The 25496-nt window shown below is 38.0% G+C and overlaps 2 protein-coding genes across 4 annotated transcripts in view; one reads left to right on the forward strand and one right to left on the reverse strand.

Annotated features, from left to right (window-relative positions):
* ss18l2 (ss18, like 2) overlaps nucleotides 1–25496 on the reverse strand; it is a 692656-nt gene that overhangs the window by 603743 nt on the left and 63417 nt on the right. The gene's annotated exons all lie outside the window — the stretch shown is intronic.
* garre1 (granule associated Rac and RHOG effector 1) overlaps nucleotides 654–25496 on the forward strand; it is an 82937-nt gene continuing 58094 nt past the window's right edge. Inside the window, exon 1 of one of the 3 annotated variants that reach the window (XM_079825801.1) lies at nucleotides 654–763. The gene's annotated coding sequence lies outside the window, so the exon portion shown is untranslated. Of the gene's footprint in view, nucleotides 764–22798; nucleotides 22952–25496 lie in introns of those variants that run through there. The other 2 variants (XM_079825802.1, XM_079825803.1) reach the window with 2 other exon arrangements.

Below are 25496 nucleotides of genomic sequence, written 5' to 3' on the forward strand. Positions count from 1 at the left end.
AATAAAGAATAAAATAAAATAATAAAAAATAAATTGAACAAAATAAATATAAAATAAAATAATAACAAATATTAATAAAAAAAATGTTATTTTATTTTATTGTATTATTTAATTACATTATTTTATTATAATACACAATAAAAAAAACAACAAAATAAATAATAGATTACTAAAATAAAAAATTTAAATAAAAACAAAGATAAAAAAATAATAATAAATAAATAAAATAGTAAAATATAAAATAAATAATAAAAAATTAAATGAAAGATAAAAGAATAAAAATAAATAAAATAATAGAAAAAAATTGAATAATAAATTAAGGAATAAAATTAATGAGAAAGAATAAAATAAAATAAGAAAAGAATAGGTCAAAATAAAATGAAATATCAAATAAAATAATAAAAATGTATAACCCGTGATCAAATAAATAAAGTAAACAAATGACAGATAACCTCTAAAAACGTAGGCTCTTTGAAGAAAACCTCATATTTATGTATTATTATCAATATTTTACACTATTAACAAAAACTTCCATAACTATTGTACTTTGGTGAAAACTACGGTTAGCATAAAGTGCACGCGCTCTATGGTATGGTCGCTCGTGCTCGTGCTTTGTGGACGCGCGCTCGGAAGCCGCGCTCCGTCATTTCCTCTCTCCACAGACAGGAGGGTGGGGACAAACAGCTGGTAAGTGATGCCGTGATCCGACCGCCGCTCGGGCTGTTTTTCACACCGATAAACGCCTTTCCCGGAGCCACTACAGGTAGGACTTGTGTCCGTTAGTCCCAGCCGCCTCGGAGCGGCCGCGAGCGCTTGTGTTTTGACGTGTTTGGGGTGTTTTTCAATCCGTGTCAGCGAGAGGTGCTAACGGCTAACTGAGATTAGCTCCATAAATACTGATGATCTTTTGCGAAATCATTTGAAACGTCAATTCGCTGATGTTAAAAGACTGAAATTGTAGCTAAAGTGACATTTCGAGCGACATCAGGCGTGTATGTTGGTCGTTAAGTGGTTTTGCTTCATCTGTATCAGCATTGAGCCGTTTAAACCTCATCAAATCTGCTGCAGTCTGACGGACTGATCTTAATTACTCCAATTAACGACGTGATTAACTGCCCCCGGTGTCCCTAAATTACACTGGAGACCCTTCAACGCCCTGAAAAGGCACTGATACGCTTCATTGCAGCCCTTTAACACCCTAATGACAGCCGACGGGTGACACACACACACACACACACACACACAAACCCCTGGCGGGTGTCATTGGCGATGGCTTGGTGATTCTCGGGGTGTTGAAGTGTCAGAAACGGCTGGATTTGGGTTGAACTGGAGCATCGTGAAGATCAGGTCAATGCATGATCATCAGACATCAGGCTCTAGTGGTGGTTTAACACAGTCCTAAACTGTTTTTCCTCTGGAATAAGTGTTGATTTCATTAAACTGTGGTTTGTTGAAATTAATTGAATGTGTCAGAGGACCCGTCCGAGTGTGTCAGGAGGATCCAGATTCCTGTAGCTCAGAATATTTCAGGATATTTATACTCGACTGCACATCAGTGTAACCCTGTACGTAGCTTAAATTACACTTTGCAGTGTGAAGGTAAATGTATTTGTCCCCCTATGAGTGAAAAATGTTTCGGCTGCATTTTGATTGGTTGTTTTTAAGGTACTTTAGTGGTTGGTTTTGTTTCACGACCCAAATTTTACCCAACACAGGACCAAATCAGGTTATCATGATCAATTGAAATTTTTAATTATTCATGCTATTATTGAGCCAGGGATGCATCACAAAATACAGAGCCGTGGTCTGTGCAAACTATATTTATCTTAGTGCTGCCAAGTTTGTTTTACATGACATGCATGTATATATTTAAGAAATGTGTGTGTGTGTGTGTGTGTATTATATATATATATATATATAAATTTAGTAATAATTATACACAGTACACATGCATATATTATGTAAACACAAAAGTTTATTTTGGATGTGATTAATCGATTTGACAGCACTATTTTCTTTATTGCAAGTGATCTTGCCCATGTTGGCTTTGATTAAGAACCTTTAAAGTGGGATCTAATGTTATGAATTGACTTATTTCCACTGTTAAAGAGTTGATTCTCATGATAAACATGGACAAAAAAAAGAGTTAGATGTATGACATAGTATTTCTGTGCCAAATGCACTCCTTCAGGGTTCGAACAAGTTTCGTAAAGTTTTTTCCCCCCGAGTATGGCCCTGTGTGACATCATAAAGGGTGGAATTCCTTATATGGGCACTTCTCAAGTGTGTGTGTGTGTGTGAGGGAAAGATCACCTTGTTCAGCTTTCCAAATAACCCAGTGTTAAGGGAACAGTGGATTCAGTTTGTGTTTCCGGAGTTCTGCAAGTGTGTGTGTGTGTGTGTGTGTGTGTTTGTTCCCAGTCATGAGTGGAAACCGCAGGCGGTGAGTGAAACTGCATCAAATGTGTGTGTTTTGTTGGCAATCGGTGCGTAAATGCATATAATGTGAACAACACCAACGTATTAGAGATGCACCGATTGATCAGCCAGGGATCGGGATTGGCCGATTTTTCTGCTTGATCGGTGAGCGAAGAAGACACTTTTTATGGTTAAAATAAACCGCAGGGGAAACCACCAGGAAAGCGCACATGACAAACCTAATTAGACACTTAAAGGGTTAGTTCACCCAAAAATCTAAATTCTGTCATTAATTCCTCACCCTTATGTCGTTCGAGACCCGTAAGACCTCGTTCATATTCGGAACACAAATGAAGATATTTTAGTGTAAAGCTGATGCTGAGAAAGGCTTCACACAGGCCTCCATTGGCATTCAGTACACTTATACTCCCAAGACCGATAAAAGGCACTTAAAACGTCGTTACAAAGTCCATCTCACCACAGTGACTCTACAATAATCTTACGATGCGACGACAATAGTTTTTGTGCGCAAAAAAAAATCAAAATAACACCTTTATCCAACTTGTTATTGTCTTCCGTGTGTGCCTCCACGACGCATGCGCGAGAATATGACGTAGCGCCAGCGTTCGGGAATCCATGAAATGCGCACTCTAACCCCATTTTGAGAACTACGCCGAGACCTAAAGCACGATCAATGTAGAATTCAACAGCTTAGACACGCGCGTCTTCCTCTGATTGTAAACAAATCTCTTCTGGGTCATGTGTCCGAACGCCGGATCTACATCATATTCTCGCGCATGCGTCGTGGAGACACACACGGAAGACAATAACAAGCTGGATAAAGGTGTTATTTTGATTTTTTTTTTGCGCACAAAAACTATTGTCGTCGCATCGTAAAATTATTGTAGAGTCACTGTGGTGAGATGGACTTTGTAACGACGTTTTGAGTGCCTTTTATCCGTCTTGGGAGTGAAAATGTACTGAATGCCAATGAAGCCTTTCTCAGCCATCAGCTTTCAACAAAAATATCTTCATTTGTGTTCTGAAGATGAACGGAGGTCTTACGGGTCTCGAACGACGTGAGGGTGAGTAATTAATGACAGAATTTTCATTTTTGGGTGAACTAACCCTTTAAAGCTCCATCTCCCCGTGGAACTGCCCAGTTTGAAGAAGGTAAAGTTAGTAAAGGTCAAACGGCTAAAGCTGGCCAGAGCTCAGAGCCAGCCACAGGTCAGCAGCCTAGGAGATCTTTCCTTGGTATAAGCACCGAAAAGACCAAAGCAATTACTATGAAATTATGGACTTTGTGGTGCTGGATGACCAGCCGAACACATAAACCATCACTTCATGAGAATTTACGGTTTCATTTGAGAAAACTGTCATATCATGAACACAGACACTCAAAGATCTTCACAGCAACCCGTCAAAATAAAAGTTTGGTTTAAATAATTTTAATTGACAGAATATATTAGGCTACTGTTGTAGCCTACTGTAGGTTTGGCTTCGTCTCTATGTAATAATTACGTTTCTAATAATAATAATAATAATGCCTAGATGGTTGATTATTTTTCACTTGATCTTTTTTTATAAACAATGTTTACTTTTAAACAGCATACAGCCTTTAAATGTTTATGTATTATTATCATAAATAATAAACGTAATACATTTAATATTTTTTTTTAAATGGTTAAATAAAAAATAAAAACATTAAGTGTGGTACTGAAATTGGTATCGAGTACCGTAAAATTTGTATGGTATTGGTACCGACTACTGGAATTTTGTTACCGTGACATCCCTAGCTGGCAACATTTATTACCCAATTACTGAACTATTATTTGGAGGAGTATTGTACACTTCAGGTTTGTTCATTCATAGGATCTTTTGACTTTTGTAAGACAAGTAAAAAAGAGAAAAAGTTCAATTTATAATGTTTTGTTTCATAAAGCAACTGCTTTTCAGTTTTGTTATTTCTACTTCTTTCCAGGCACAGAACACTTATTTTTTGAGAGTTGTTTAAGTGAGAGTGGATCCTGTTGTAATGTTTAATAATTTATTTTATAAAAAAAAACATTTTGCTTTGAAGAAAAAGTGAATTTTTGTTTGTATATGCTGTCAATTACAGTTTTTAGAAAGAAAGTTGGAATCGGCCGATCTCATTAACAAAAAATCGGAATGGGCCAAGAAAATTGCAATCGGTGCATCTCTACAACGTATAGTGTGTGTGTGTGTGTGCGCTTGTGGCTTTTTAGCTCCACCCACTGCACGCCTCCACGGACTCGGCTGTTTTCCGAAAGAATCGGTAGAGTGTTTCTGTCTTTTATAAATCTGATAAACTAAAGACTCTTGGGAGATATGAAGGATCAACATGAGACTGGCAGAAACTGTGTGTTATGTACACATTAACATCCTTGCAACCTCCGAAGGTTCTTAAATGCTCTTCACACTAAAGCCCTATTCCCACGGGATTAGTATTATCTGGGGACATCTGGTGATTTGTAATAATTGCAGAGAATGTCTGTGATCTTAATCCCGTGCGAATCGGCCATGTCTGTAATTTGTAGAGTAAAAATTCCCCCGCAAATTACCTACCACATTTCGCCGAACATAGAGGTCCTGTGATAATATTAGTCCTGTGCGAATCGACATCTCTGTGATTTGGCCAGGATTAGGCGGATCGTATAGGCGGTTTTTGTTTCCTGTGCGCATTTTTATCTTTATCTTTCACAAAGAATGGAGCTAGGCTGCATATAATGCGCACCGTTATGAATTCCCGTACGGCCGCGTGGATACTTTCACTTTAGAATGAGCACCAATTTGGGAGTAAATTGCTTGAATGGTGTGTTTAATATTATTCTTAATGAAAAACACAAAAACTGAACAGTACAATGACAAACTCGCTTAAATGGGCGCTTTTAAGGCCTGTACACACCGGGACGAATATCGCACGCGCTTATCGCCAGCGTTTTTCGTGCCGTTTTTCGGCGCGTCTTGAGTGTTCACACCCAAGCGATTTTCACTGGCGCTGCGCCGAGTGAACGTGCACATTCAGTCGATGCGCTCCCGGTACACAAGATGGTGCTGCGGCACTTTAAGCTTCTGACACTCGCTTGTCACACAGAAGGAGAAGAGAGACAGTATTTACGTGCTTGCCAAAACCATAGACACATATTATGTATATGGACAAAACCATTCACACACTTTTTGCTAACTGGCAAGCAGCATTAGCAGTTCATCTTCTTCTTTGTCTACTTACTACTTCTTCGTCATATCAATGTGTGCTCGGGAAGACCGTTTTGTGCTTGAGCGCCACCAAGTCGTGTTTTACTGTCACTTCAGCAGCTCCAGGCACGTGAACAAAAGCGCCGATCTCATTGGTCGGACAGTTTTTTTACGCGCCGCGTCAAAATAAAAAAACGAACCCGAGGCGTTTTTTTAAAAATGACGCTTTTACGCCTGGCTTTTTGCGCGTCGGTGTGAACACTCACATTGGCGCCCATTGTTTAGTCCCGAGGCGTTAAACGTCGGCGATAAACGCGTGCGAAAATCGTCCCGGTGTGAACAGGCCTTTACATTTAGCTTTGAAACTGAATCTTCCGTCGTATATTGTTATTATTGCTCAGTTCAGTTTTTAATTGCGTCTGTTCTCTAACTGAACTAAATTATTTTTATTACTATAAAACAATCAAAATTATATCGATACGACTGTTTATAATTTCATACAGCTATATCTATAACTAAAAAACAAGTATTGACATCATATCCGGGAGAAAAGTCTGTAAATACAAGTTAAATCGCAGCTTATCCCGTGCGAATGCGCCACGCAAATTCAGATGTGGCGGAGTAATTTCTAAATCTCACGAGGTCCCCAGATAATACTAATCCCGTGCGAATAGGGCTTTAGGAAACATTGGTTGACTGTAAAGGCCTGTTCACACCGGGACGATTTTCGCACGCGTTTATCGCCGACGTTTAACGCCTCGGGACTAAACAATGGGCGCCAATGTGAGAGTTCACACCGACGCGCAAAACGCCAGGCGTAAAAGCGTCATTTTTAAAAAAACGCCTCGGGTTCGTTTTTTTATTTTGACGCGGCGCGTAAAAAACTGTCCGACCAATGAGATCGGCGCTTTTGTTCACGTGCCTGGAGCTGCTGAAGTGACAGTAAAACACGACTTGGTGGCGCTCAAGCACAAAACGGTCTTGCCGAGCACACATTGATATGACGAAGAAGTAGTAAGTAGACAAAGAAGAAGATGAACTGCTAATGCTGCTTGCCAGTTAGCAAAAAGTGTGTGAATGGTTTTGTCCATATACATAATATGTCTATGGTTTTGGCAAGCACGTAAATACTGTCTCTCTTCTCCTTCTGTGTGACAAGCGAGTGTCAGAAGCTTAAAGAGCACCATCTTGTGTACCGGGAGCGCATCGACTGAATGTGCACGTTCACTCGGCGCAGCGCCAGTGAAAATCGCTTGGGTGTGAACACTCAAGACGCGCCGAAAAACGGCACGAAAAACGCTGGCGATAAGCGCGCGCGATATTCGTCCCGGTGTGTACAGGCCTTAAGATTCAGATAACCAGAGTGTAGTCTGGTTTCTTTTACCTTGTGTGGTGTTGTTTATGGTGTTTGAGGATGAGGGCATGTCACACACTTTAATTTAACTTCTTCCACCATGTGACAGATGAGTTTTTGTCTCAAAATGCTGAGTTTGATTGACGTCAAAAACTAAAAATATGGAAGTTGATAAATGCATTATTTGGGTTTGGCATGTTTTCCCCTGCTCTCTGTGAGCAGTCCGATCAGACGTGACATATTGATGTACAGTATTCACAAACTAAAAAAAACAGCATTTTTACACTGCGTGATTGTGATCCTAATGGTTGGTTTCCACATTCTTCACCCTGCATGCCACAGAAGCCTGTGATTAGTTTGTTAGATGTCTGTGAGTAGGTCAATTACGCTCTATTCTGTGTGAACCTCATTGTGTTTTGCAAGCAGGGTTTTGGTTAAGCCCTCTTTTGAAAAGTTCTGCGAGCAGACGGCCAGCCCCTCGGAGCTATTGTAGCCCGACTCTGGCAGTGGCTTCTCTGAGTTCATGTGGAATGTATTTCCTGTTTGGGTCCCTTCAGTTCAGGAATGAAAGAAAAAGCATGACTCGCTGCTTAATGGATGCTGCAGCAGGGCTAGTTATTTAAAGAAGTGTTTTCTCATGATCGCCTGGAACATTTCGTTTTTTTCTGACCTGTTGACAATGCAGGAATATGTTTATAGGCTGGGCGATTGTTCACTTTGCACACAATAGATTTGACCTATTTATGTGTGTCAGATAAATCAAAGTTTTGTTCTTTTTAAATATTCCAAGTAACACGAGAATGAACCTCATTGGTTCTCGCTGAAGCTCAAATGTGATGCGTAACACGAGACTGAACCTCATTGGTTCTTACTGAAGCTCAAACGTGATGCGTAACACGAGAATAAACCTCATTGGTTCTTAAGAAGCTCAAATGTGATGCGTAACACGAGAATTACCTTCATTGGTTCTCGCTGAAGCTCAAATGTGATGCGTAACACGAGAATGAACCTCATTGGTTCTCGCTGAAGCTCAAATGTGATGCGTAACACGAGAATGAACCTCATTGGTTCTCGCTGAAGCTCAAATGTGATGCGTAACACGAGAATTAACCTCATTGGTTCTCGCTGAAGCTCAAATGTGATGCGTAACACGAGAATAAACCTCATTGGTTCTTAAGAAGCTCAAATGTGATGCGTAACACGAGAATAAACCTCATTGGTTCTTAAGAAGCTCAAATGTGATGCGTAACACGAGAATTACCTTCATTGGTTCTCGCTGAAGCTCAAATGTGATGCGTAACACGAGAATGAACCTCATTGGTTCTCGCTGAAGCTCAAATGTGATGCGTAACACGAGAATGAACCTCATTGGTTCTCGCTGAAGCTCAAATGTGATGCGTAACACGAGAATTAACCTCATTGGTTCTCGCTGAAGCTCAAACGTGATGCGTAACACGAGAATAAACCTCATTGGTTCTTAAGAAGCTCAAATGTGATGCGTAACACGAGAATTAACTTCATTGGTTCTCGCTGAAGCTCAAACGTCATGTGTAACACGAGAATGAACCTCATTGGTTCTTAAGAAGCTCAATCGTGATGCGTAACACGAGAATAAACCTCATTGGTTCTTAAGAAGCTCAAACGTGATGCGTAACACGAGAATGAACCTCATTGGTTCTCGCTGGAGCTCAAATGTGATGCTTAACACGAGACTGAACCTCATTGGTTCTTGAAAAGCTCAGGCGTCATGCGTAACACGAGAATGAACCTCATTGGTTCTTAAGAAGCTCAAACGTGATGCGTAACACGAGAATGAACCTCATTGGTTCTCGCTGGAGCTCAAATGTGATGCTTAACACGAGACTGAACCTCATTGGTTCTTGAAAAGCTCAAGCGTCATGCGTAACACGAGAATTAACCTCATTGGTTCTCGCTGAAGCTCAAACGTGATGCGTAACACGAGAATAAACCTCATTGGTTATTAAGAAGCTCAAATGTGATGCGTAACACGAGAATTAACTTCATTGGTTCTCGCTGAAGCTCAAACGTCATGTGTAACACGAGAATGAACCTCATTGGTTCTTAAGAAGCTCAATTGTGATGCGTAACACGAGAATAAACCTCATTGGTTCTTAAGAAGCTCAAACGTGATGCGTAACACGAGAATGAACCTCATTGGTTCTCGCTGAAGCTTAAATGTGATGCGTAACACGAGAATGAACCTCATTGGTTCTTGCTGAAGCTCAAACGTGATGCGTAACACGAGAATGAACCTCATTGGTTCTTGCAGAAGCTCAAATGTGATGCGTAACACGAGAATGAACCTCATTGGTTCTCGCTGAAGCTCAAATGTGATGCGTAACACGAGAATGAACCTCATTGGTTCTTGCTGAAGCTCAAATGTGATGCGTAACACGAGAATGAACCTCATTGGTTCTTGCTGAAGCTCAAATGTGATGCGTAACACGAGAATGAACCTCATTGGTTCTCGCACACCAAGCGAACATGCTTGAGCTTACCACAACTGTGTGAGTTGATGAATGTTTAAATGTGAATGAAAGCTTAAATTCAATCAGTGGGCTCGACATTAAGCTTGTTCATGTTCTTGTTCTCATATTCTCACCAGTGTTCAATCAGCTCTGACATAATTAAATCTGCATATTTGTGCATATTAAATATAGGCTATGCTTCAGCTTTCATTTTATATTTTAAATTTGATCTAGATATTAAATTAGAATAAGACACTATAGGGCTGTTACCAATCAAATTAAATAATTTACACAAACACACAAAGTACAACCGTATTAAATAATGTTATGAGATTGTTTTAAATATGTTTGAATATACAAATAAGAAATGTTGGAAAGATGAAACTAAACCACCAGTATGTGGCAGCAGGTGACCGTCTGAATGAGTGAGTCATTGAATCATTCATTCAAACGATTCATTCAAACGGATGATTCATTCAAGAATGAGGCAGTCGTTTACAAATAGTTCATTGAATCTTTGATTCAACCGATTCATTCAAACACTGAATCATTCAGTAACACGCCGTTGCTGTGAGATGCGTTATGGTTCTGCTGTGATCTTTGTTTGGAACTATTTTTGCTGCTGAAATCGAACAAAAACAGCAAATATTGCATCTAAAATGTATGACTTAATGTTAATAATTGATTATGGACCTGTCATATGAAATCAGTGTCATTTTTAGTCGTGATGTTATTCAGGAAAACAGCACTCTTGGTTCTGTGATGTTGCTTGTAGGCTATCGTATGTTATAAATATAAAAACGCCACAATTTGTAATTTTAACCGCGTATGTTAACTGAGTTTCTCTGTGTGAGCGGTGCTCATTTGTTGTGATTTCTCCTCAAGAGGCGGTGCGAGCTTCAACAGCACAACCTTGTTACCGTCAGTTCATTATATATTATTATCCACTATTGATCGCCAATTACACTAATGAATGCAGAACCATTCTTGCATTTTGGTGATTCCCTAGTTATTTTTTGATGTTTTATTGCGGATGCTTGTCCGGTCGGGCAAGTCAAATTCTTTCACTTGCCCCTTCAAAAAATCCACTTGTCCAGGACAAGCATTAATGTTGATTAAAATCTGAAAATCTGAAAATCTGGACTAAACCGCTCCATTCACATGATTTTTGGGTGAACCATCCCTTTAAATAATTCAGAATCAAACCTGTGAGAATGACGCTTCAAGCATATGAATTGTTTTGCGTTTGTTCCAGAGGCTTGTGTATTTCTGTATATGTTGCACGAGCTGCATAACTGCGTCCTGTGAAACACAATCACGTCTGTGTCTTTATTTGACCAGCGTTGGGAATATGAGCAGTGGTGTTGGCTAATACTGTTGCTATGGCAATAATGCTCAGGTCAGCTGCGAGCCAGCGGCCAAACGCACTGTTTTCATGAAGTTTCACTTCTCTAGAACCAAAGCCTCACACAACACATGGGAACTTTTGCTCTTGTAACAGTCTGTGAATGTAGAGTTGGATTTTCTTAGACTTGTAGATCAGTTGAGAGGGACGTTTCAAGGTTGCATGCATTTAGTTTTGGATACATCGAGAGCCAGAGGTCTCTCTCTCTCTCTGTGTGTGTGTGTGTGTGTGTGTGTGTGTGTGTGTGTGTGTGTGCGTGCTGGCCGGGCCAGCGGGCTGAAAGATATCCCACTAACAAAGCATTCCAGTGTTGTTTCGGAATATGCTGCATTCTCTTGCTGACTGCTATTGCAGTTTAGAATGTCACAATGAAATCTTTTCATGGGGGAAGGGCGCGTGTGTGTGTGTGTGTGTGTGTGTGTGTGTGTTTCTAACAGAAGTCAGATTAGCAGTTCTCACTCTTTATGGATTTTTTTTCAAAGTGCTAAGTTTTGTCTGAAGCCGAACTTAAGTATAGCCTAATCTATTTAGGACAAATTTATCTAAAAGTTTACACTTCTTCTTTTTTTAAGTAGTGTTGAAGCTTTTCAAGTTTGGTTGTTTTGAAAGTTTTTTGTTTTGTTGCTTCAACACTTTGAATTCTCAGTCTTTACTAAATTAATAATCTTCGGCCCTTTTTTTTAGCTGTATATGTACAAAGTTTGTATCATATCAGCGTTTCATCCAGAGCAAGCAGCAAACTCCCGCAGTTTCTCTTGAAGCCAATACGGAAGTGACTTAAACTGCAGTTCATGGACTGGCCACTAGAGACAGACTCCAGAAGGAGAATCTCATTGAGCTCATGTTAAAATGCCCAACTTTACAGCAGAAGAACACATGTTTACAGTCTGGTACAAATTGGGGTTTTTGTCTATATGGCTAATTTTGCCCTTCATGACGACTGTGAGGGGGATGAATTTTTGTATAACTTATTAGTTTGCATTATATAAAGCCTTAACGTTCTGCATAATTAAGGGCGTGGCCACTTTGAGTGACAGGTGGATTGTCGTTTATCTGCTGTCTGTTAGTCATCACGTCACCTCAGCTCCGCCCACGTCCCGCCTCTTTGCCCATTTTCTGTTATCTGGGAGTGATGCGTTGACAAGATGGCGACGGCCAGCTCGACCCGACGTCAAAACGGCTCTTCAGAATCCTATGGGTGACGTCACGGACACTATTTACTTACACTCCATATTTTTTACAGTCTATGATCCAGACGGATCCGGCGTTTTGGGAGCCTGAAACCGGGTCCCAGAGTGGATAAATCTGAAACCGACACCCTTGCGTTTACATGTGTACAGCCGATCCGTATATTTTTAGAAGGGATACAGCTACGGCCACTGGGCATGCGCACATCAAAATTCATTTAATTACTGTAATTGCATTATTGTAAGGGTAGGTTTAGGGTTGGGGTAGGCGTTAATAAAACACATTTTGGTAAGTAGCACATTTATTTATTGTTATTTTACTGTAGGGCTGGGCCGATAAACGATATCATATTGAATTGCGATAAAATTCATGTTGATAACGATGATAAGCTCGGCCCATAATATATTTTGTTGTATGAAATGGCCAATTACATTTTTGTGAAAATGATCAAAAACCCTGGCGGTGGCTGGCAGCTTTTTTTTTTTTTAAACGTTGGCTGAGATGTGTATAAACGTGCATATATTTGGCAAAATGCTCTTTTTCTGAGGTAAATGTAATGTTACCTGACAAAAAAAAAGTTGAAAATTGAAACACTGAGCGATTCACAGTAGACATTTCTGTATCTTTCAACACCTTCTGATGTTCATTCATGTTTGTTACTAGTAGTGATCGGTTCACATGCCGCTCTGTCACGCCACATTAAAGAGCAACAAAAACACATTCACTGTTTGAAATTTGATAAAACTGACAGATTTTGGAATCCGAGGCTTAAGCACAAAGCTTATTATATTCCTGTTTACCATCCCAAAAATGTAGGATAAAGCCCTATTCGAACGGTAATTGTTTCTTCTGGGGTTGTAATGTATTTTCATCATTGACAGGGGCTAGTCTGTGATTTTACTGCCGTCCAAATCCAGAATGTCAGTGTTTTTCTCCCACCAACCGCGTAAAAATCCCCGCCTGAATTACCTACGGTTAACTACAGACAAACACCATGGACGTGAGGTGATTTAATTGCCGTTCGAATCCACATCTCTGAGTTGTCAAGAATATATCACTTCAAAATTCACTGTTTATATCCTTTTTGACCCCTGCAGAGCACCGTACGGTTGCGCTTCACTGTCATTTGGATGCATTTGAAAGATCTTGACTTTTATTACTGAAATGCAAGAGCAATATTTTTCATCACCGCTCCAAAAATAAAAATAAAAGCACGTAAACATTTGAAATGGGCAGTAATTATATATGTTAAAATAACCGCAGCATTGTTTACCTCATGTAAACAAGAGACTGTGTTCACTTATTTCTGCTCATTTCCGTGTGGAATAAAATGACATCCTTCATTTTGAGATAATACAAGACAGAAAAACATTTTAACTATAATCTGCGTCTATATATCTTCCTATTTTTAAATAATTATTAGGATATTTTCCTATTATTAAATTAAATACGCATTTATTCTTTTTATTCCAAGCATATGACATTTTATTTACAGTAGTGTTGTAGTCAAGACCACCTAATCCAAGACCAGCACTCCTTAAATTCATAAAGATCCACATTACCACCTAAGAAATGACTTATGACTTATAATAAATATAATTAGAATAAGACACTATATAGAGCTGTTACCAATCAAATGAAATCATTAACAACAAAATTCATCCTTGCGCTCGTGGTGGTTCAGAAGATGCATCTGAATTGATAAATTACAAATGCATAAATAATGTTTAAAAAAATATCATATATTTTGATATCAGTCATGCTCAAATTTGTGAAATCGGCTCTTTTGCTCTTGGGTGAGTATTTGTATAAATTTTTGGTGACATTTGACACAATCCCTAATTATTTTCTGAATCTGTACAATAAATAAATCAAATTGGAAATAAGTTATTGCTTGCATCTGAAGCAGTGAGTTTTACATCCAATCACATTAACACCTTAACTGTCACCCCCCTTTTTGAGAATAGTCGTGAAAATGCATTATCCAAACTTAAAGGGCTGTAATTCAAGAATGCTTTGGAATATAGACGTTTTAAAGAAGAGACTCAACAGATTATTGAGCATTTTAAAAATATTAAAGTGTGAAAAAGTCATGGAAGTTTAAATGTACTGTTAATGAAAAATACTGTATTTTTTTTTACATAAAAACTATATATTACAAAAAAATTTTTACTCTAAAATTACTATAAAATCAAAGCCATGTGTCTAACCTAGTTGTGTTCCAAATTTGAAGTTGATATCACAAAAATTAAAGTCCCCATGAGATTTTTTAGGCGCTATACCAAAAATAGCCACCGGGTGTCATCCACATTGCATTGATTGTTTTTTTGATGCGGTTTCCTGTAAATTTCTGTCCAAATATCACTTCCATCACAAAACAGTCAGCAAATATGGAACCTTGAGACCTTTCCGACGATATGCGTTTTGTCAAGATTAGAAAAGATTTTGATTATAAAGTAGTTAAAATACATTTTGTAATATGAAACATGACGCCGCCCACTAGGGGAGGAGCCCGCTAGAACAATTTAGAGCACCGTTTCCATAGTAACGCAACGTCTGATTTCAAAATGGTTTTCACAGGATGAATTTTGAGTTAGTAAGCGTTCAAATGATACCTAATTTATGAAAATTACTAAAATATATTATACGAAAAAAAGAGCGCCAGCCGTCCCGTCCCGCCCTTCAAAGGGCTTTAAACGACACCAGATGATGAATAAGGGTCTTATCTAGCGAAACAATCAGTTTCTGCGAGAAACCCAGCAGTATTTATGCTATTATTTTACCTCTTATCAGACGAACGTGATCATCTGAGCTCCGCCATAACTTCCGCTAAGTGAGGTCAAAAGAGCGTGGTCATAGATATATCAATCGTAGATACCTCATTCTACTGATCCGTGCAGGCGTAAATGAGGCATCTACATATACATCTGACCATGCTTTAGGGCTGTGCAATTAATCGAATTTCGATTTTCGATTTCGATCACCAAAATAGTACAATCGAGAAAAAACGATTATTTTGCCTTGCGTTCTGAATGAAACGCGCATGCGCTCATCCGCCCCTCCCGAAGCCACAAACTTTCTCAGATCGGGAGTCTCGTGTGCATATCATCCGCTGGAATTTAAAAACTCTGCGCGAGTAAAGATGGCAGAAGGAGGGCAGTTACAGCAGCGTTTGGTGAGCAAAAAAGGCAAAACCAACTCCGTTGTCTGGGAACAGTTTGGCTTCGAGGAATCAGACGACGAGCAGAAACATGCTACGTGCAAGATTTGCTACATGGTAGTGGCTGCAACGCAAGGGAACACCACGAATTTGTTTAACCACTTGAAAATTAAACCTGTGTGACCTATGACAATCTAATAAAGAAACAAAAACTGACGAGAGCAGGGGTGCCGTGTAAACGTCCTTTTTCCCCTCATATTTTTCAAATAATTCTCTCTTTGTAAACTTTGTTCAATGCATGCGAGTGCTGCCGTATGTTTGAATATGACCAGTCGTTTTCACCGTCGTCACCCGGGTTTAGTGCCAGAAGACGCGAATGAGAAGCCGGCAAGCCGCGCGCGCTGTGAGGAAATGTATCTCTGCACTCATCCGAGAGCGCGCACACATCTCTCAGCGCGCAAATATTGAGTTCTCTTTCAAGTCTTGCTCTTGAACGGACAAACTCACACAAAACGTATGTCAACATGTCCATCTTGATGAGTATCCTAGCAGACATAGTCTGTATATGCCTTAAGTGAACTTTATACAGTCGATAAAGACGACGCATATCCGATCCGGATTGAATAGCTTTTGTAAGTTTAATAGGATTCATCTTTAATTTATGCACTCAAATATGCAATGTTATTTTACATTTGATACATTTCTGTACCTGAAAACTAAGGTTAGACGTACCTGAAAAGCATATCTAGCCGAACCATATTGTTGATCTTATTTATTTGTGATTATCATTTTTACGTGAATACTTTTATACTTTGATTTGAATATATGTTATATTATTTATTTTAATAGTTCAAAAAGTACAACAAATGTTACAATTTCAATTGAATTGTTGAAAGGTGTATTTTTAATAAATACAACACATTCCCAAAGTCATGTGAAATAATCGTGTTACATAATCGTGATTTCAATATTGACCAAAATAATCGTGATTATGATTTTTTCCATAATCGAGCAGCCCTACCATGCTTGTATTTTGACCTCACTTAGCGGAAGTTATGGCGTTATCACGTTCGTCTGATAAGAGGTAAAATAATAGCATAAATACTGCTGGGTTTCTCGCAGAAACTGATGGTTTGTCTAGATAAGACCCTTATTCATCATCTGGTGTCGTTTAAAGCCCTTTGAAGCTGCACTGAAACTGTCATTTGGACCTTGAACCGTTTGGAGCCCATTGTAGTCCATTATATGGAGAAAAATCCTGAAATGTTTTCATCAAAAACCTTCATTTATTTTCGACTGCAGAAAGAAAGACATGGACATCTTGGATGACATGGAGGTGAGTAAATTATCAGCAAAAGTTGATTTAAAAGTAGGGATGTCCCGATCAGGTTTTTTTGCCCTCAAGTCCGAGTCATTTGATTTTTAGTATCTACCGATACCGAGTCCCGATCCGATACTTCTATAATACACAAAAAAAGAATAAAGAAGAGCGAAAAAAAAGGTTCCAGGATGTTCCTTATTTTTTATTTAATTAACCTTATTTAACCAATAGCGTCTCTGCAACAAAGTGGAGTCAAAAGGGTCTAACTCTGTGCCACCACATAACTATAGAGGTGTTAAAAAATAATGAGAATATATATCCGAGTCCTGATCGGAAGATAACGTCCGATTCCGGTCGAGTCGGAAACCACGTGATCGGGCCCGATTTCCGATCATGTGTTCGGATCTGGGGCCTGTACCATGATGGTAGTTTAACAAACTCAGGGTTACAGGATTAGTTTCGAGTTGACAAAACCAAACCAATCTATTCAGGCTTTGTTGGTCCCTTGATGCTGATCATCAGCTTTCTCTGTCAACTCAGGCTTTGATCCTGAGTTTAGGAGTTTAGCTGTGACATCAGCAGTGAACAGCCAATCACAGGCTGTGGATCAGTGAAACTGAGATTAATTTCTCTCTCCTGCAGAATATTACATGATTGAAAAATATCAAGAATTTAAACAAATAGACAGGAAGAAAAGAGCTATCTATGAAAGAGGATAACTTAAAGAAATATCTTATACGTCAATGCAAGTAAAAGTTATGAATTTAGTTTAGTTGATACAAAGAGAGAATTGAACATTTAAGATCACGTAGTCATTTTTATAGCTTTATTTATTGATTCTAAAGCTTATTTGTATGACCTTTTATATTAATTTCAACTAAGTGCCTATTAATGATTGATTAACTAAAATATATAAGGGTATAATTACATAAATGATATCTAAATCATTCAAAAGTATTATTATTATAAATAAGCATTGTTAAAAGCCAGACGCTTTAGTCTTTAAAAACCATTTGCTATAGTTCCTTTAATTTGGAGTAGAAACAGAGGGAGTGGCTTTATTGCATCAGAGGCGTGTCACTTTGCTCACAGCTGATTGGTCCAATTTCAGTTTGAGATCTCTTATCCAGAACATAACCTGCCCTGGAGCAGGTTAGCCGTGGAGCGTAAGTTACTATGGAGATGAACACTGCTAAAAGCCAAACCACTTTAATGGTACCTAAAACCCAGGATTGGCACAAACTAAGCTTAAACATATCTGGCTAGCCAGCTAAACCGGCTTCATGGTATAGGCCCCTGGACATCCCTATTTAAAAGTGAACTGACCCTTTAAGACTTTCATCAATTGGGATCTGATTGAATCATAAATAGTGTAACTTCACGTGTCACACATCCGAATTGTGAAAAGAGGAGTTTCTTACATCAACCCAAATATAAAGTTGTTTCAAAGATGGAGCAAGTTTTTAATGGACAATTTATAAACCTGATATTATTCTCTCTTTGGAATAATGTGGGCTGATAAATCCTTCAAAGACCAGAAACGTGTATTAAACACTAATTGCATGTTGACTTCAGAATTAAAAATAGAATATTGTGGGTTATTGCAATAGAAAACAACCCACTAATAGTCCGTAGTTGTATTGGCACAACATGCATTGCCTTTGGGTTTTTTTCCCCCCTCTCAAATCAGGAAATCTTTAGAAAGCGGATCAAACGTCCATCGTCTCGCCGATGATGTCATCCGCAAAACGGGTGTTGCAGGAAGGACTCTCAGTTTCATCGAGTTTCACAGCGGGTTCAGTTTCGCCCTCCGCAAACATGTCCTCACGGGAAGCAGGGCTTTCCTCGCCGCGCGCCGCGCGCTGGGCTGTTTTTTTTTCATTAGCCAAAGCCAAAGATTTTTTTTAGGAACAAAGAGCACATTCTGAACTCAAAACAAATGACTTCTCTCACTGTTACGAGTTTATCCACGGCAGAATCGGAGCCGTCAGGACTGCTTTTAGTAAGCAATGAGGTCATTCAGCACGAATGCAAGACTCTTTTGTCTTAAGCTTTGTGTTCGCGGAGGTCACGTTGTTCCAAGTTTGCCAAAGGGCGCGAGAGGAAAGTCTTGCCTCAAACGTTTTGGTTGAAATGTTAAGTGGTTGTTTAGTGATGGATCTGGGATTACTTTTGGGTCTTCCGTTTAATGTAAAAGTGGTGATTTCTCTCTCAGTGAGTTGTCATTTCTCTGTTTGCGATGCCTGTCGTTACGCATATAATTGTGATCGTAAAGTTTAAATTTGCACAAGCACAAACAAGATTTCAAAGCGGTGACACAAGAGTGAGCAAATTAATTTTTATCTTTTTGGATCGCTTTAAATCTTCCTGTACAAATTGTCCCAAACCGTTGTGATCGTGCAGATTTAGATGCTTTGTTTGGCTTGATATCGTCGAACTGTGATGGGGTTATGTGGGGTAGTTTCTGTTTGGTTTCTGAGGTAACCAGCCTAAACTCGTTTGCTTGTCTACTTTCCCTCGAAGGAAAACCCAAGCAGTCTTGTCTTCATTAATATTTCTGACTTCTGCTGAAATCAACACACTGCATTTATCACTCGGATGTCTTTCCATCTTCCCAAAGTGCTCATGTGTTATGTTTTTGGATGTTGCCAATGGTAGTACACCATGTAAATGTCTTGGTATGTGAATTTTAATCATTATGTATCATAGTATCGCCGTCTGATAGCATCACTGTATCAATTGGTACCAGCATAAAACATGTTTCATGTTGCTTCATAACTGTCCAAATCAGTCAGAAGTTCTACTGTTAAAGGGGTAGTTCACCCAAAAATGAAAATTATTCTATAATTTACTCACCCTACACTTTTTTTCATAAGTTGAATACGGATGGGAGTCAGCCAGAAGCTAGATATTTTACTTTATAACGTGTTAAATATGGATATTTTTCTTACACACACCCATTGATCACTTCAGAAGGCCTTTATTAACCCTCCGGAGCCGCGTGGAGTACTTTTATGATGGATAGATGCACTTTTATGATGGATAGATGCACTTTTATGATGGATAGATGCACTTTTATGATGGACAGATGCACTTTTATGATGGATAGATGCACTTTTATGATGGACAGATGCACTTTTATGATGGATAGATGCACTTTTATGATGGACAGATGCACTTTTATGATAGATAGATGCACTTTTATGATGGACAGATGCACTTTTATGATGGATAGATGCACTTTTATGATGGACAGATGCACTTTTATGATAGATAGATGCACTTTTATGATGGATAGATGCACTTTTATGATGGATAGATGCACTTTTATGATAGATAGATGCACTTTTATGATGGATAGATGCACTTTTATGATGGATAGATGCACTTTTATGATGGATAGATGCACTTTTATGATGGATAGATGCACTTTTATGATGGACTGATGCACTTTTATGATGGATAGATGCACTTTTATGATGGACTGATGCACTTTTATGATAGATAGATGCACTTTTATGATGCATAGATGCACTTTTATGATAGATAGATGCACTTTTATGATAGATAGATGCACTTTTATGATAGATAGATGCACTTTTATGATGGATAGATGCACTTTTATGATGGATAGATGCACTTTTATGATGGATAGATGCACTTTTATGATGGACTGATGCACTTTTATGATGGACTGATGCACTTTTATGATGGACTGATGCACTTTTATGATGATAGATGCACTTTTATGATGGACTGATGCACTTTTATGATGGATAGATGCACTTTTATGATGGACTGATGCACTTTTATGATGATAGATGCACTTTTATAATGAATAGATGCACTTTTATGATAGATAGATGCACTTTTATGATGGATAGATGCACTTTTATGATGCATAGATGCACTTTTATGATAGATAGATGTACTTTTATGATAGATAGATAGATGCACTTTTATGATAGATAGATAGATGCACTTTTATGATAGATAGATGCACTTTTATGATAGATAGATGTACTTTTATGATGGACTGATGCACTTTTATGATAGATAGATGTACTTTTATGATAGATAGATAGATGCACTTTTATGATAGATAGATGCACTTTTATGATAGATAGATGTACTTTTATGATGGACTGATGCACTTTTATGATGGATAGATGCACTTTTATGATGGACTGATGCACTTTTATGATGGACTGATGCACTTTTATGATGGACTGATGCACTTTTATGATGGATAGATGCACTTTTATGATGGACTGATGCACTTTTATGATGGATAGATGCACTTTTATGATGGACTGATGCACTTTTATGATGGATAGATGCACTTTTTTTGATGGAAAGATGCACTTTTTTTGATGGAAAGATGCATTTTTTTGATGGATAGATGCACTTTTATGATGGACTGATGCACTTTTATGATGAATAGATGCACTTTTATGATGGATAGATGCACTTTTATGATGGATAGATGCACTTTTATGATGGAAAGATGCATTTTTTTGATGGATAGATGCACTTTTATGATGGACTGATGCACTTTTATGATAGATAGATGCACTTTTATGATGGACTGATGCACTTTTATTATGGACTGATGCACTTTTATTATGGACTCATGCACTTTTATGATGGATAGATGCACTTTTATGATGGAAAGATGCATTTTTTTGATGGATAGATGCACTTTTATGATGGACTGATGCACTTTTATGATAGATAGATGTACTTTTATGATAGATAGATGCACTTTTATGATGGACTGATGCACTTTTATTATGGACTGATGCACTTTTATTATGGACTCATGCACTTTTATGATGGATAGATGCACTTTTATGATGGAAAGATGCATTTTTTTGATGGATAGATGCACTTTTATGATGGACTGATGCACTTTTATGATAGATAGATGTACTTTTATGATAGATAGATGCACTTTTATGATGGACTCATGCACTTTTATTATGGACTGTTGCACTTTTATGATGGACTCATGCACTTTTATTATGGACTGTTGCACTTTTATGATGGATAGATGCACTTTTATGATGAATAGATGCACTTTTATGATGGATAGATGCACTTTTATGATGGATAGATGCACTTTTATGATGGATAGATGCACTTTTATGATGGATAGATGCACTTTTATTATGGACTGATGCACTTTTATGGACTGATGCACTTTTATGATGGACTGATGCACTTTTATTATGGACTGATGCACTTTTATGGACTGATGCACTTTTATGATGGACTGATGCACTGCACATTGGTGATGGTTGAGGAGATTCCCCCTTCTACTTGTGTTTGTAGTCATTTCTATTGTATACTGCAATAATTACTAATAGTTAAAAGGCTTGACCTAGTCATTCCATTGTTGCTGATATTGATTACATGTTACTTTGAATATCACTGTAATGTATAATATCTTTTTTAATGTTTTTTTAATATTCCCATTTTGCAAAAAATGGTGTTTATTGATATATTACATTTATATTGGAATATGTGAAATTAGTTAATTAAAATATTATTTTGTGTTAACTTACAGAAAATCTGCTTTGATTTATTTTCAGTAATACCATATAATGGGTCCAATTCTCACTATGAACTAGTTGCTTTATTAGCATGCATATAGGCTGTTTATTAGTACTTATAAAGCACTTAACAACAATATGCAGTGATTTGGAGTTTGAGGCAAAAGTCATCGTTAATAGTGAGAATTAGACCCTAAACTAGAGTGTGACTGATATATTTATGATATAATATCATGATATATTGCAGTGTTTTGAAACATGTGTCAAATCGAATACGTAATTATTATATTGAAATCATCAAAAAGTGATTTTAGTAAACAATAACAACACAGTTGTGCATTAATATGGCTTGAGCTCTTAAACTCGTGGGTTATTTTTATGGTTTCCGGTCCAGTTCTGTTGGCCATCAAGGAATGTAAAATGTGTTTAGCTTTGGGGAAAGTGCAGGATAAAGCCAGATGAACCGCAGAACAGTCATAACCAAGCTCTCTCTCCAACACGCCTCTCGTCTTCACAGTTCTGTGTCTGAATGCTGCATTTAGAAACCATCACAGCCACAGAAACCATTTCCATCAGCGCCCTCAGACACCCAGTAGAGTTTTTATCCACGTCAGGCCTGCGACCGAGCCAAGCAGCAGAGATGGCCATCGTTCCCACAATGCACCACGTGTGTGTGAAACCCGAGCCGTGCTCTCTTTTGGTGTACGGCTGAAATGGAGTCATGAGTTGGAGCAGGGGTCTGAATTCAGGGGGTCAAATGCTGAAACCGGGCCTGAGACGCGTCGAAAACAAGAATTCTGGAGAGATCCCGTACTTGATATCAGCACAATCTCGCTTGTCAGGTATTGTTAGTTCTGGTATTGTTGTTGCTGTATGGCTTTCAGATCCAGTTTCATGATGGAGTTATTTTCTTTTGCTTCTCTCGTTTAACTGGGTTTTGTCGAAAGGTTTGGTACTGATATAGTTTGGCGATTCTAGGCTCTTTGCGCTGACATAAGCAGGTCTGACAGCTGCACGCCGCACGTGTCGATTTGGGATCTCCAGTGTGTGTAACACTTGTGTTGTTGCTCGCCTGTTGTCTGTCTTCTGAATGGGATACTCCAGAAATAATCCCACAGACGCTCTGGAGTCAGCGAACCGCTTAAAGGTGCATAAATAGATCCACAAAATGAAATGTTATATTGATCCTGGAGAAGAAATGACAAAACACAGGGGGCTTTCTGGAGCAGCGTGACGTGATTTTTACCACCGTTCTTCTTATAGAAGTGTGCAAATCACTGTGATGCATTTACGCTTCAATTGTCGTTTGACAAGATTGTAAATTATGTATTATAAAGATATACATTTCATTATCCTAGCTGTCATAAGAAACGTAACGATCAAAGAGAGGGGAATTTATTGCATTAATATTGCATTTTATTTTAGTAAAACCCTGTCCCATGAAGTTGCGTCTCTGAGTTAATTCACTTCAAACTAAAATTAATACATTAACATAATTATTTAGGGCTTCTTAAGACAGACTAGTCGAGTTTGCATTAAGAAGCCCTAAATAAAAATGATTATCAGGTCACACAATCGGCCAAGAAAGTTGCAATCGGTGCATTTCACTTTGTATTTCGGCCAGTGATGTTATTGAGGTGCTTCACTGACCGATATATATTAAGTATAACTGGGAAAAATATATTATATTATTAATAGTTAAAATGCTTGACCTAGTCATTCAATTGTTGCTGATATTACATGTTATTTTGAATATCACTAGTGATTTTAATTTTAATATGCTAAATCAACTTTTTAATTTATTTATTTTTTGTCAGACAAACCCTTTGGACCTAAGATTATAAGTTAATATTTTAATAATTCTTGTTGCTCTGATCGGACAACAATGGAAGCTTGTTTCCACCACAGAATTAAACATTTAAAAGTGATTGCATTTCGACTTAATTTTGCAATTCTGAGAAAAAAGTCAGAATTGAGAAATATAAACTCGCAGTTTTGAGGAAAAAGTCAAAATTGCAAGATATAAATCACAATTGTGAGGTTTTATTTTAGAGCCCGACCGATATTGGTTTTGGGGGCTGATATCGATATTAAGACATAAAAAGTCAGATATTGACATATCGGCCGATATTCTTTGTGTAAGTTATAGTACAGTACCAGCCTGAAGTCTGGACACACTTTCCTATTGTTCAAACTTTTGACTGTTACTATATATACATACATAAATACAACAGAACAAACATACAAATGAAAGTTATTTTCAGGTTTTTTTTAATGTAACTAGATTTTAGAACTAAACTAGAAATAAACTATATTTTCAGGTACAGAAATAGTAATCAAATGTCAAATATCATAATCTTCACTGTATAAATATAGATTAACCTTCAAGTCATCTTATCTTTTATGAGAAAACGCTTCCCTGCCATTGAGATTTTTCTCCGTTTTCACTGTTATACGCTAGGGGGCGCTATTACACCTCCTACACAAGTACAGAATCTGATCAAAACACAGGCGAAGAAGACGCAGACACCAGCGATCTCATATAAGCAGATGCATATGAAAAATAACACTATCCTCAACATTAAACAGCATATACATCAAAACTGCCTGAAGGTATTTAATGAAATGTGGACCCAGGACGAGCTCAAGGACTGTGAAGCTTTGGGGTGTTGATCATCGCTCTACAGAATCCCATCTGTATGCAAGTTAGTTGTGATTTTTCTCAATGTTGCTATTTTCATGAAATTTATATTTTAGGCTCCAATCCTTATTTGTTACCCCCAGTTTTCTTTTGTCCATTAATATCTGCCCCAGACTTGCCCCAATTGGCCTTCCATGAGATATATATATATATATATATACACTCTTGTACATAACCCTTCCCCATACAGTGGGGATTGCTTGAAGGCTTTCAAGAGTACCGATGAAGTAACAAAAAAAAAACAAAAAAAAAAGAATGCATGCAGCTAGAATAAAACAGGGTCTGTTTATATTGCATTTTGATATATTCTGTGGGCCATGCAACTTGTGAAAATGACTAAAAACGCTGGCGGCCACTGGCAAATTTCATGTTTTTGTTCACTTAAGACATAACCGACTATGTTTACGATGATACTCGACAAGACCGACATTATGACATAATTTTGTGTGAATATTCGCGTGCTGTGAGGCATATCGGCCACATATACGCCAATGCCGATTATATGTGACCGGCTCATATCGGCCGATAAATCGGTCGGGCTCTGTTTTCTATCATGTGATTTTAACTATAACTCGTAATTCTCCTAATAAAAAAAATTCGAGTTTTAAAGCTGTAGTCTGTAACTTTTTTTGGTGTGTTTAAAATTAACAAAATTGATACAATGAGCGAGTGCATCATGAATCCAT

The sequence above is a fragment of the Gobio gobio genome, assembly GCF_949357685.1.
Source record: "Gobio gobio genome assembly, chromosome: 9".
NCBI lineage: Eukaryota > Metazoa > Chordata > Actinopteri > Cypriniformes > Gobionidae > Gobio > Gobio gobio.